The 8,511-nt window shown below is 40.3% G+C and overlaps 7 non-coding genes across 7 annotated transcripts; all 7 read left to right on the plus strand.

Moving 5' to 3' along the window:
- The first annotated feature begins 2,197 nt into the window (after positions 1–2,197).
- trnal-aag (transfer RNA leucine (anticodon AAG)) lies at positions 2,198–2,279 on the plus strand. The gene has a single exon. It is a non-coding gene; the product is annotated as a tRNA-Leu (tRNA).
- A 742-nt stretch (positions 2,280–3,021) lies between these two features.
- On the plus strand, positions 3,022–3,103 carry trnal-uag (transfer RNA leucine (anticodon UAG)). Its single transcript has one exon. It is a non-coding gene; the product is annotated as a tRNA-Leu (tRNA).
- Positions 3,104–3,308: 205 nt separating this feature from the next.
- Positions 3,309–3,390, plus strand: trnal-aag (transfer RNA leucine (anticodon AAG)). The gene has a single exon. It is a non-coding gene; the product is annotated as a tRNA-Leu (tRNA).
- A 1,029-nt stretch (positions 3,391–4,419) lies between these two features.
- On the plus strand, positions 4,420–4,501 carry trnal-aag (transfer RNA leucine (anticodon AAG)). The gene has a single exon. It is a non-coding gene; the product is annotated as a tRNA-Leu (tRNA).
- A 1,028-nt stretch (positions 4,502–5,529) lies between these two features.
- trnal-aag (transfer RNA leucine (anticodon AAG)) lies at positions 5,530–5,611 on the plus strand. The gene has a single exon. It is a non-coding gene; the product is annotated as a tRNA-Leu (tRNA).
- Positions 5,612–6,353: 742 nt separating this feature from the next.
- Positions 6,354–6,435, plus strand: trnal-aag (transfer RNA leucine (anticodon AAG)). Its single transcript has one exon. It is a non-coding gene; the product is annotated as a tRNA-Leu (tRNA).
- A 695-nt stretch (positions 6,436–7,130) lies between these two features.
- On the plus strand, positions 7,131–7,212 carry trnar-acg (transfer RNA arginine (anticodon ACG)). The gene has a single exon. It is a non-coding gene; the product is annotated as a tRNA-Arg (tRNA).
- The last annotated feature ends 1,299 nt before the right edge of the window (positions 7,213–8,511 follow it).

The following is an 8,511-nucleotide window of genomic DNA, read 5'->3' on the forward strand; positions in this document are numbered from 1 at the left end:
GCGCTGGATTAAGGCTCCAGTCTCTTCGGAGGCGAAGGTTCGAATCCCTCCGCTGCGATTTTCAGCAAAAAAGCTGGAAAACGTGCTTAATGGTCAGCTTCAGGCTACACCCTGGTTCTCACGGTATTACCACAGATCTCACATTGAGAGAATGCCAGCATGCTTTTCAGTGCAGAGACAATACCAACAATTTTGGTGGCTAATTTCAACAGTTGTTGGCATAGACAGGCTAAACACTGGTTGTTCTAATTGGTTCACAAAATAATGAAATTTTCTCGCCATAAAGAAGGGTAACATTTAAATGAAAACCTCCTCTTGTCGATTTGTTTGTCTGACTAGTTGATCTGACTTACATACTGTTATTTGAAGAAGGTGAGGACAGGAAATCCTGACACAAAATGGTTTCTTTAGGACGCACATTTACACAAGTAAATGGACCAGAAATACAAAGAGCTGTGAATGGTCCAGAATGTTTGAGGAGATGAACAGTCAGTGTTGCTCAATGCATTCAATGCATTTTTCACTCCAAATCAAGTGCCGGAATTATTCGTTCTCAAACCTAAAAAATATATAAAAAATCAAAGCCGTCTAAATTTCAAAACATGTACCATGTTGTCTATGAAGACAGAAATGCTCTGACACAGATCAAGTAATCCTTTACATCATTGGAATTAGCAAAACACTTTCATCACACAATGTAAAATTGAGTTTACGCAGCCAGAATAGTCCTGAAAAATGATGAAATCAAAGAAAACTGCCAGTTTTCAAAGATTTTCTTTTAATTCCTAACCCTGGTTTTAGCTCGCTTGGCCGAGCGGTCCAAGGCGCTGGATTTAGGCTCCAGTCTCTTCGGAGGCGAGGGTTCGAATCCCTCGGCTGCCATTTTAACTTCGAACGTGCATACTTGGGAGCTAGACGCGAAAAGCTCCTTCTAAGTGACTCAACAAAGATTTCACACTGTCAGGATGCCATCTTGTTCATCAGTGTTCAGACAACGGCAACACCCATAAAAACTACCCACATTTGAACAAGATTCAGTAATGTTAGGATTCAATGTTTTTCTTGTTGCGTTGTGAGTGAATTGTGGGTAGCGTGGCCGAGCGGTCCAAAGCGCTGGATTAAGGCTCCATTTTTTTCGGAGGCGAGGGTTCTAATCCCTCGGCTGGCATTTTCAGCAAAAAAGCTGCAAAACGTGCTTAATGGTCAGCTTCATGCTACACCCTGGTTCTCACGGTATTACCACAGATCTCACATTGAGAGAATGCCAGCATGCTTTTCAGTGCAGAGACAATACCAACAATTTTTGTGGCTGATTTCAACAGTTGTTGACATAGACAGGCTAACCACTGGTTGTTCTAATTGGTTCACAAAATAATGAAATTTTCTCGCCATGAAGAAGGGTAACATTTAAATGAAAACCTCCTCTTGTCGATTTGTTTGTCTGACTAGTTGATCTGACTTACATACTGTTATTTGAAGAAGGTGAGGACATGAAATCCTGACACAAAATGGTTTGTTTTGGACGCACATTTACACAAGTAAATGGACCAGAAATACAAAGAGCTGTGAATGGTCCAGAATGTTTGAGGAGATGAACAGTCCGTGTTGCTCAATGCATTCAATGCATTTTTCACTCCAAATCAAGTGCCGGAATTATTCGTTCTCAAACCTAAAAAATATACAAAAAATCAAAGCCATCTAAATTTCAAAACATGTAGCATGTTGTCTATGAAGACAGAAATGCTCTGACACAGATCAAGTAATCCTTTACATCATTGGAATTAGCAAAACACTTTCATCACACAATGTAAAATTGACTTTACGTAGCCAGAATAGTCCTGAAAAATGATGAAATCAAAGAAAACTGCCAGTTTTCAAAGATTTTCTTTTAATTCCTAACCCTGGTTTTAGCTCGCTTGGCCGAGCGGTCCAAGGCGCTGGCTTTAGGCTCCAGTCTCTTCGGAGGCGAGGGTTCGAATCCCTCCGCTGCCATTTTAACTACGAACGTGCATACTTGGGAGCTCCACGCGAAAAGCTCCTTCTAAGTGAATCAACAAAGATTTCACACGGTCAGGATGCCATCTTGTTCGTCAGTGTTCAGACAACGGCAACACCCATAAAAACTACCCACATTTGAATAAGATTCAGTAACTGTTAGGATTCAATGTTTTTCTTGTTGTGCTGATAGCGTGCTTTAGGTTGCGTGGCCGAGCGGTCCAAGGCGCTGGATTAAGGCTCCAGTCTCTTCGGAGGCGAGGGTTCGAATCCCTCTGCTGCCATTTTCAGCAAAAAAGCTGCAAAACGTTCTTAATGGTCAGCTTCATGCTACACCCTGGTTCTCACGGTATTACCACAGATCTCACATTGAGAGAATGCCAGCATGCTTTTCAGTGCAGAGACAATACCAACAATTTTTGTGGCTGATTTCAACAGTTGTTGGCATAGACAGGCTAAACACTGGTTGTTCTAATTGGTTCACAAAATAATGAAATTTTCTCGCCATAAATAAGGGTAACATTTAAATGAAAACCTCCTCTTGTTGATTTTTTTGTCTGACTAGTTGATCTGACTTACATACTGTTATTTGAAGAAGGTGAGGACATCAAATCCTGACACAAAATGATTTCTTTTGGACGCACATTTACACAAGTAAATGGACCAGAAATACAAAGAGCTGTGAATGGTCCAGAATGTTTGCAGAGATGAACAGTCAGTGTTGCTCAATGCATTCAATGCATTTTTCACTCCAAATCAAGTGCCGGAATTATTCGTTCTCAAACCTAAAAAATATATAAAAAATCAAAGCCGTCTAAATTTCAAAACATGTAGCATGTTGTCTATGAAGACAGAAATGCTCTGACACAGATCAAGTAATCCTTTACATCATTGGAATTAGCAAAACACTTTCATCACACAATGTAAAATTGACTTTACGTAGCCAGAATAGTCCTGAAAAATGATGAAATTAAAGAAAACTGCCAGTATTCAAAGATTTTCTTTTAATGCTTCCTCCTTGTTTTAGGTAGCGTGGCCGAGCGGTCCAAGGCGCTGGATTTAGGCTCCAGTCTCTTCGGAGGCGAGGGTTCGAATCCCTCCGCTGCCATTTTAACTACGAACGTGCATACTTGGGAGCTCCACGCGAAAAGCTCCTTCTAAGTGAATCAACAAAGATTTCACACGGTCGGGATGCCATCTTGTTCTTCAGTGTTCAGACAACGGCAACACCCATAAAAACTACCCACATTTGAATAAGATTCAGTAACTGTTAGGATTCAATGTTTTTCTTGTTGTGTCGTGAGTGTGCTTTAGGTAGCGTGGCCGAGCGGTCCAAGGCGCTGGATTAAGGCTCCAGTCTCTTCGGAGGCGAGGGTTCGAATCCCTCCGCTGCCATTTTCAGCAAAAAAGCTGCATAACGTGCTTAATGGTCAGCTTCATGCTACACCCTGGTTCTCACGGTATTACCACAGATCTCACATTGAGAGAATGCCAGCATGCTTTTCAGTGCAGAGACAATACCAACAATTTTTCTGGCTGATTTCAACAGTTGTTGGCATAGACAGGCTAAACACTGGTTGTTCTAATTGGTTCACAAAATAATGAAATTTTCTCGCCATAAAGAAGGGTAACATTTAAATGAAAACCTCCTCTTGTCGATTTGTTTGTCTGACTAGTTGATCTGACTTACATACTGTTATTTGAAGAAGGTGAGGACATGAAATCCTGACACAAAATGGTTTCTTTTGGACGCACATTTACACAAGTAAATGGACCAGAAATACAAAGAGCTGTGAATGGTCCAGAATGTTTGAAGAGATGAACAGTCAGTGTTGCTCAATGCATTCAATGCATTTTTCACTCCAAATCAAGTGGCGGAATTATTTGTTCTCAAACCTAAAAAATATATAAAAAATCAAAGCCGTCTAAATTTCAAAACATGTAGCATGTTGTCTATGAAGACAGAAATGCTCTGACACAGATCAAGTAATCCTTTACATCATTGGAATTAGCAAAACACTTTCATCACACAATGTAAAATTGACTTTACGTAGCCAGAATAGTCCTGAAAAATGATGAAATTAAAGAAAACTGCCAGTTTTCAAAGATTTTCTTTTAATGCTTGGTCCTTGTTTTAGGTAGCGTGGCCGAGCGGTCCAAGGCGCTGGATTTAGGCTCCAGTCTCTTCGGAGGCGACGGTTTGAATACCTCCGCTGCCATTTTAACTACGAACGTGCATAATTGGGAGCTCCACGCGAAAACCTCCTTCTAAGTGAATCAACAAAGATTTCACACGGTCGGGATGCCATCTTGTTCTTCAGTGTTCAGACAACGGCAACACCCATAAAAACTACCCACATTTGAATAAGATTCAGTAACTGTTAGGATTCAATGTTTTTCTTGTTGTGTCGTGAGTGTGCTTTAGGTAGCGTGGCCGAGCGGTCCAAGGCGCTGGATTAAGGCTCCAGTCTCTTCGGAGGCGAGGGTTCGAATCCCTCCGCTGCCATTTTCAGCAAAAAAGCTGCAAAACGTGCTTAATGGTCAGCTCATGCTACACCCTGGTTCTCACGGCATTACCACAGATCTCACATTGAGAGAATGCCAGCATGCTTTTCAGTGCAGAGACAATACCAACAATTTTTGTGGCTGATTTCAACAGTTGTTGGCATAGACAGGCTAAACACTGGTTGTTCTAATTGGTTCACAAAATAATGAAATTTTCTCGCCATAAAGAAGGGTAACATTTAAATGAAAACCTCCTCTTGTTGATTTGTTTGTCTGACTAGTTGATCTGACTTACATACTGTTATTTGAAGAAGGTGAGGACATGAAATCCTGACACAAAATGGTTTCTTTTGGACGCACATTTACACAAGTAAATGGACCAGAAATACAAAGAGCTGTGAATGGTCCAGAATGTTTGAAGAGATGAACAGTCAGTGTTGCTCAATGCATTCAATGCATTTTTCACTCCAAATCAAGTGGCGGAATTATTTGTTCTCAAACCTAAAAAATATATAAAAAATCAAAGCCGTCTAAATTTCAAAACATGTAGCATGTTGTCTATGAAGACAGAAATGCTCTGACACAGATCAAGTAATCCTTTACATCATTGGAATTAGCAAAACACTTTCATCACACAATGTAAAATTGACTTTACGTAGCCAGAATAGTCCTGAAAAATGATGAAATTAAAGAAAACTGCCAGTTTTCAAAGATTTTCTTTTAATGCTTGGTCCTTGTTTTAGGTAGCGTGGCCGAGCGGTCCAAGGCGCTGGATTTAGGCTCCAGTCTCTTCGGAGGCGACGGTTTGAATACCTCCGCTGCCATTTTAACTACGAACGTGCATAATTGGGAGCTCCACGCGAAAAGCTCCTTCTAAGTGAATCAACAAAGATTTCACACGGTCGGGATGCCATCTTGTTCTTCAGTGTTCAGACAACGGCAACACCCATAAAAACTACCCACATTTGAATAAGATTCAGTAACTGTTAGGATTCAATGTTTTTCTTGTTGTGTCGTGAGTGTGCTTTAGGTAGCGTGGCCGAGCGGTCCAAGGCGCTGGATTAAGGCTCCAGTCTCTTCGGAGGCGAGGGTTCGAATCCCTCCGCTGCCATTTTCAGCAAAAAAGCTGCAAAACGTTCTTAATGGTCAGCTTCATGCTACACCCTGGTTCTCACGGCATTACCACAGATCTCACATTGAGAGAATGCCAGCATGCTTTTCAGTGCAGAGACAATACCAACAATTTTTGTGGCTGATTTCAACAGTTGTTGGCATAGACAGGCTAAACACTGGTTGTTCTAATTGGTTCACAAAATAATGAAATTTTCTCGCCATAAAGAAGGGTAACATTTAAATGAAAACCTCCTCTTGTTGATTTGTTTGTCTGACTAGTTGATCTGACTTACATACTGTTATTTGAAGAAGGTGAGGACATGAAATCCTGACACAAAATGGTTTCTTTTGGACGCACATTTACACAAGTAAATGGACCAGAAATACAAAGAGCTGTGAATGGTCCAGAATGTTTGAAGAGATGAACAGTCAGTGTTGCTCAATGCATTCAATGCATTTTTCACTCCAAATCAAGTGGCGGAATTATTCGTTCTCAAACCTAAAAAATATATAAAAAATCAAAGCCGTCTAAATTTCAAAACATGTAGCATGTTGTCTATGAAGACAGAAATGCTCTGACACAGATCAAGTAATCCTTTACATCATTGGAATTAGCAAAACACTTTCATCACACAATGTAAAATTGACTTTACGTAGCCAGAATAGTCCTGAAAAATGATGAAATTAAAGAAAACTGCCAGTATTCAAAGATTTTCTTTTAATGCTTGGTCCTTGTTTTAGGTAGCGTGGCCGAGCGGTCCAAGGCGCTGGAATAAGGCTCCAGTCTCTTCGGAGGCGAGGGTTCGAATCCCTCCGCTGCCATTTTTACTACGAACGTGCATACTTGGGAGCTCCACGCGAAAAGCTCCTTCTAAGTGAATCAACAAAGATTTCACACAGTCGGGATGCCATCTTGTTCTTCAGTGTTCAGACAACGGCAACACCCATAAAAACTACCCACATTTGAATAAGATTCAGTAACTGTTAGGATTCAATGTTTTTCTTGTTGTGTTGCTAGTGTGCTTTAGGTAGCTTGGCCGAGCGGTCCAAAGCGCTAGATTAAGGCTCCAGTCTCTTCGGAGGCGAGGGTTCGAATCCCTCCGCTGCCATTTTCAGCAAAAAAGCTGCAAAACGTGCTTAATGGTCAGCTTCATGCTACACCCTGGTTCTCACGGTATTACCACAGATCTCACATTGAGAGAATGCCAGCATGCTTTTCAGTGCAGAGACAATACCAACAATTTTTGTGGCTGATTTCAACAGTTGTTGGCATAGACAGGCTAAACACTGGTTGTTGTAATTGGTTCACAAAATAATGAAATATTCTCGCCATAAAGAAGGGTAACATTTAAATGAAAACCTCCTCTTGTTGATTTGTTTGTCTGACTAGTTGATCTGACTTACATACTGTTATTTGAAGAAGGTGAGGACATGAAATCCTGACACAAAATATTTGAATAAGATTCAGTAACTGTTAGGATTCAATGTTTTTCTTGTTGTGTTGCTAGTGTGCTTTAGGTAGCGTGGCCGAGCGGTCCAAGGCGCTGGATTACGGCTCCAGTCTCTTCGGAGGCGAGGGTTCAAATCCCTCCCCTGCCATTTTAATAGAAGCTAATGCAATAACTAACTCTACAGAATTAAAATAATTATAGTAGTGGTGTGTTTTGCCAACAAGTTATCAGGGTATGGCAGCATGTACAAGTCATTCACTCAGACAAAATAGATGTGATTACATTTGTGGTTTTAATTTGTCTGTTTTACTAAATTATGTCAGGCTATACTTCCACTGTTCCGTCCATGTGTGCTAATATAAACATGTATTTTACATGATGTGGATTGTCAGAATGTGTTTCCTATTAAGATATATACAGGTATAAAGCCTTAATCACCTGTGTCAACTTGTCCATGTGCTTTTTTCCAATCTCAACATCACTCAGCACCCCAATAATGTCTAAATTGTGCAAAAATTGCTTATTGTGTTAAAAACAGGCAGGTTGTGGTGTAGTGGTTAAGGTACATGACTTGGTTCAATCCACTGTGTAGTCACAATATAATCCGCTGCTGTTGGACCCTTGAGCAAGGCCTGTAACCCTACATTGCTCCAGGGAAGATTGTTTCCTGCTTAGTCCAAGTAAATGTAACTGTAATGGAAATAGTCCCATAACTGTAATGTAAATTGTGGTCGGTTAGGATAACAGGCATAACCATCAACATGTAGTTGCAAACAAACATGTCATTCATATGCTTATGACAGAAGATTCTCCAGCTGGATTTAAAATGGTTATGGAAGTAATTTAATCAGACACACCAAACAAGGTATTTAATGCAATTCAATTACCAGTAAGTACATGTACAAACAGGGGAGAGGCAAAACTAGAGTTGACAACAGGATCAAGGCTTTGGTTTTTTTCTCAGTGCAGTTATCCAGCTAACTCAGTAATCCTGCTTGGTGAAATCCCCCCCAGTTTAGGGTTTTGGTAAATTTGAGGGCATATACCGTGATAACAAGGACTCCATTTTCACTCCTTCAAGGAACAAATAATCCATGACCATTTTAAGGTTTTTGACCTGGAGTGCATTTTAATAATCATGATTGTGATCATAAATGTAAGATTCCTTATTTTCAATTTGGAAAATAACAAATGTAATTGCTTAAGCAGTTCAAAAAACAGCTTTCCAAAAGTCATTATTTTACCTTTTAAAAGAGGGGATTATATTTCCAAATTAAACAATAAAAGAGGGACAGTATCAACTACAGAACGTGAACAGTTTTCTCAAACCAAGTGCGCTATTGGCCACTTGGTTAGGCTCCAATGATACGAGACCTCCAATTCTGTGCTCCAAAGGCAGATCACAGTTCTGGCCATTTTAAATTTCAGTTCAGTTCCAAGGATGTCC

The sequence above is a fragment of the Conger conger genome, chromosome 15, assembly GCF_963514075.1.
Source record: "Conger conger chromosome 15, fConCon1.1, whole genome shotgun sequence".
Taxonomy (NCBI): Eukaryota; Metazoa; Chordata; class Actinopteri; order Anguilliformes; family Congridae; genus Conger; species Conger conger.